This window comes from Gracilinanus agilis, chromosome 4 (genome assembly GCF_016433145.1).
Source record: "Gracilinanus agilis isolate LMUSP501 chromosome 4, AgileGrace, whole genome shotgun sequence".
Taxonomy (NCBI): Eukaryota; Metazoa; Chordata; class Mammalia; order Didelphimorphia; family Didelphidae; genus Gracilinanus; species Gracilinanus agilis.
In genome coordinates this window covers 54,244,561-54,249,989 of record NC_058133.1, presented here as the reverse complement: position 1 = coordinate 54,249,989, position 5,429 = coordinate 54,244,561, and positions in this window count along the sequence as shown.

Genomic DNA, 5,429 nt, shown 5'->3' with positions numbered 1-5,429 from the left:
GCTGGAGAAGGTAATGGGAAACATTGTTGTTGAACTTGTTACTTGAAAAAAATTTTTTAATTTTAAGTTTTAAGGCAGCTGGGTGGCTCAGTGGATAGAGAGTCAAGTCTGGAGATAGGAGGCCCTGGGTTCAAATATTATCTTAGACATTTCCTAACTTTGTGACACTGGCTATGTCACATAAGGCTAGAAATTTAAGAGGGGTCAAGGTCATGAAGGACTTTGAATAACAAACAGAGGATAGTATGAAATACCTGTAAATGAATTTTCAAAGCACTTTGAAAAGAATATTACTTTAAAAGGGCAAATAATACTAATTTTATTAAGAAGAATGGTGTACAAAAATTTTCTAAATTATTAATAATTAGAGAAATGCACATATAAAGCAAAATTCCATCTCACATCTCTCAGACTAGCTAAGATTGCCTAGTCCTTACCACTCTTCTGTTGTGAAACTAGTACTTAGTGTCAATTCTAAGTCAGAAGCTAAGGGTCAAGAAAAAAGAAATGAAACTCAAATTTTTAAGAAAGAATAATGTGATTTCTTTATTGCCTTACCTGAAATTTCTCACTGGGTTTTTGGCTAACTAGATGCCAAATTCTACAGAGAATTTCCCCCCTTTCTCATTTTACCAATTTACGCAATTGTATAATCTGTTTTGTTAGGCAAAAATGAGAAGAAAAATATCTGCGTCATGCCTATTAATAAGGTTTGAATTAATCTGTAGCTAAGAAAATCTATGCTCTTCTCTGCCTGGATCTACTCCTCCAAAATGCCCACCAGGACTGTCAAATTATGAATAACATTTCTGGAAGCTTAGAGGAGAATTTGTGCTAAATGCTTTATTTTTTCCTAATCAAAAAATAAACATTTGTTTTTTGGTAAGGTTTATTTTTTTCTTCACATTTCTCAGTCAATTGTGTCAATGTGAAGATGTAACTTGATGTACGGAACTGTCTGCGAAAGTCTGCTTGTTCCCTTGTCATATTTTGAGCAAGGATGCTCTGGACATGTGCACAGCCCATTCTCAGAGAGATGAGAAAGTAGGTGTGTGGGTTGGCAGTTGCTGATGTCCATATGTCTGTGAGTCACGAGAGAACGCCATGATCTCTGAAGAATTGGAATTGCAGGTGGCTGAAAGGGCAATGGGAAGATGCATGGTGGGTGTTTGGAGCATGTTGCCATCAATAACTCACACATAAAAGAAGTAGCTTAAAAGACATTATTCATGATGAGTATGACTGGAAAAGGAGGTGGGATAGTCATGTAGGGAATCTGAGGGATGAAAGATTTCTCTCAACCCATCCCTTTTTTTAGACTTTTCTATTTTTTGTTGAAAACAATGATCTTCTTCCAGGTTCCCAGAGTCATACCTCACCTCCGTGTCATCCTGGATTCCTTTTACAACTGGAATGAACCATACACATCATTTAGTCCAGGGTTGTCCCAACCTAACCTATGGTCCCAACTAGTAAAATATGTAAATGCCCCACTGCATATATATTTATTAAATTATTTAGCATGAAATTAAGAGGGATGTCCATCAGTTGGAAAATGGCTGAACAAATTATGGTATATGGATGTAAAGAAGCATTATTGCGCCTTAATATGATGAAAGGGGCAGGCTCAGAAAAACCAATGGAGTGAAATGAGAAGAACGAGAATATTCTATATGATGAGAATGATGCCATCTAGGAAAGCTGTTTGGAAAGACTGAAGAATTTGGATCAATGCAATGACCAAACAAACATACCTCCAGAGGATAGAAGATGGAGTCTGCTGCCCACTTCCTAACTGAGGGAGGGGTGAGAGATCCCAGGTGCAGAATGAGATAGATAGTATGGGATATGGTGAATGCACAGATTTGTTTTACTTGACTATGCTTATTGGTTTTAAGGACTGTGTTTCCCCCCCCCCCCTTTTATTTGGGAGGTAAATAGTGACCATGCAAACAAAAGAAAAAGAAAAGAGGACCTTTGAAACTCTTTAAAAAAGGACAGAAGGAAGTTTGGAGGGAAACACAGGTAAGCAGGACATTTTTGAAGACAAATGTTAAATTTATTATATGATTTTTAAAAAAAACTGTTACCTCTGTATTAGTATCAATCCTAAGATAGAAGAGCAGCAAAGACTAGACAGTAAATGACTTGGCCAGAGTCACACAGCTAGGAAATGTGAGACACATTTGAACCCAGGTCTTCCTGCTTCCAGGCCTGGTGCTCTATAACACCATGCTACCTAGCTGCTCCTGATTTATTATGTACTTTTAAAAAGTAAGTTATATATAAGAGATCCATAGTTTCACATATAATTCTCTTTCTCTCTTCTCCTTTACTTCTTGACTCTTTCTCTTCTCTCTTTCCTTCTCTTTTCTCTCTACCTCCATCTTGTCTATCTTTCTCTCTTTTTGATATTCATTTAATTTAGAATGTTTTTAAGAGTTTTTTTTTGTTACAAGCTGAAAAGTCTATATTTGATCCAAGACCTACAGTACTACCATGGACAGGGTCACCCTTTGTGGGAGAGAACTCAGGGCTGATAAGGAGATGAAAACCCTCATGATAAGCAACATCCTTCTTTAATAATCTATATAATCCTCTGAGTTTCTCTGTCCAAACTCTTTTTCAAGCTTTCCTTGTCTTACTCAATGATTGCCAGTAACTCTCTATTGCCTCTGTTTTATTGCCCACTCACTTCAGTTGTGCCCAGTTATTTGTGACCTCATTTGGTATTTTCTTGGCAAAGATACTTGGCAAAGATAGGCTTGCCATTTCCTTTTCTAGCTCATTTTACAGAGGAGTAAACTGAGGAAAACAGGGTTAAGTGACTCATCCAGTATCACACAGCTATTAAGTGTCTGAGGTGGAGTCAGGAAATCTTTCCTGCCTCCAAGCCCACAGAATACTCTATCCCCTTTACCACCTAGCTGCAACCTAGAATGAAAACTGGACAAGTAATTCACAACTTGTTAAGAAGATGCTGGAGGAAAAAAAGGAAAATTAAAAAGACTTATATGAACTGATGCAAAATGAAGTAAGTAGAACCAGAAGAACATTGCACACAGTGACAACAATATTTTTTGATGAACAATTGTAAATGACCTAGCTATTCTCAGCAATGCTGCGATCTAAGATAATCTCAGAGGCTCATGATGAAAAATGTCATGTGCCCTCCAAGAAAGAACTGATGGAGTCTGAATGCAGACTGAAATATAATAATCTTCATTGTCTTTCTTCTTTTTTTTATTTGTGATTTCTTCCACAAAATGACTAATAATAGAAAACGTTTTAGATGATTATACATGTAAAATATATATCACATAGCTTACTCAGGGATGGGGAAGGGCAGGAAGGGTAGCAGGGACAGAAGAAGGGAGAGAATTTGGAACTCAAAACTTTAAAAAATGAATATTAAAAATTACATGTAATTGGGGGAAAATGAAATATTATTTTTATAAAAAGATGCTAGCATCTTGGAGTAGGTTTTTATATGCCCTATATAGCAGCCTAGGATAACACTAGATTTTTTTTTTTGCTGGTTTGCTTTGTTAAGACAGTTTGAGATTGCAATCCATCTAGCCCCACTGGATCTTTTTTTTCATGTCGAGTTTTTTAGCCTACTTCCCCAATCTTGTACTTGTAAAATCATTTTTTGAACCTAGCAATAGGACTTTGTATTTATCTCTTCCCGGTTTCATTTGATTGGACTTGGCCCATTGTTCTAGCCCCCCAAAATGGTTTTGGGTCGTGATTCTCAACCAACACTTTACCTATCTCTATAAGCTTTTTATCATCTGGAAATATAGTCAGCTGGTAAGTACACATGTAGTTTGGGATTACATTACACCTCTCTTCTGTGTATACATTTTACATTGCCTGTTATAGGATCTAAGAGGGCGGGGGCCATTTTATTTATTCTCAAGTGCCCAGCACTTACCAGAGTACTTTATGCTTAGAAAAAAATGTTCATTGAATGAATTATGTAAACAAAGTTTTGCCATAATCTCCTGATCAGCCAGTCTACTATGTCTTTTCCTTAATAGCTTTTCAGAAATGGAAAATGAGTTCATCTGGCATGTCTTGCTCCTGGTTCAACAATGCTGGTTCTTACTGGTCATGATCACATTTACTTTATGGTTAAAAATCATTGCTTTAATAACAAATTTTCAAATTTTGTTAAGGAAATCAGTCAATCAACAAACATTTAATAAGCACATACTTACTATGTGTCAGGAAACTGTCCTACACTCAAGGATACAAAGACAGAAAATGAAACATTCCTGCTCTCAGGGAGCTTAGAGTCTGTTAAGAGGAAATGTTCACTTATTCTGTAAAATATAAACATTTTTTTTGTCCAAATGTGATTATATTAGTTTAAAAAGTACTTAGGCAATAACTATTAAGCTCTTACTATTGTACTAAGGAATTTAGGATTTTTATTAAGGATTGATTAAAATAAGATATTTGATAAAGAGATCTCTGAGGCGAGGCAGAGGGCAGTGTGTGAGACTAGAACTGGGAAGGAAGAACACAGGGAAAAGGTTCTGGCAGTTGGTGAGGTCCAGGCACTGACTGATGGACTTTCTCTCTGGCTGCTGGTGGAGGCAGACAGCTGAGACCTTGCTCTGTGCTGGTGAGAGGGAAAAGAGAACTCTGAAAACCATCTGAAGAGGTTTTCTACTTTCCTGACCTAGAGAAGTCATCTCTAAGAAGAAGCTGGTTAGATCTGTTCTGCTGGAGAACAATTTTGGAGAAAGAAAGTCTGAAGGCTGTTTGCCTGGACTCAGGGTTACCTTATTGTCATCTTGGCTGACTGAATCTATATGTACTTGGAAATATCTTTATCAAATTAAGTTAATTAAATAAGGATTTTAGTTAGATTATAGTCAGATAGTGTTTTAGGGTTTCCTAGTAAGTGCTAGGCAGGATCAGAGTAGCTAGAAAATAAAGAAGAGTTTGCTGTGAGGTGAACATAGATGGTGGGTGAAAAGTTAGTTTCCTGTTAGTGTTAAGGCTTTCCTTATTATTAATCCTCATATTTATATCTTTTAATTATAGAAATGCTGATGATTTATGTGCATTTATTTTGTATCCTGCCACTTTGCTAAAGTTGTTGATTATTTCTACAAGCTTCTTAGTTGATTCTCTAGGATTTTTTAAGTAGACCATCATATCATCTGCAAAGAGTGATAGCTTAGTCTCCTCTTTGCCCACTTTGATACCTTCAATTTCTTTTTCTTCTCTAATTGCAACTGCTAGTGTTTCTAGTACAATGTTAAATAATAGAGGTGACAATGGGCATCCTTGTTTTACTCCTGATCTTATTGGGAAGGCTTCTAATTTATCCCCATTGCATATGATGTTTGTTGATGGTTTTAGGTATATACTGTTTATTATTTTTAGGAAAGGTCCTTCTATTCCTATACTTT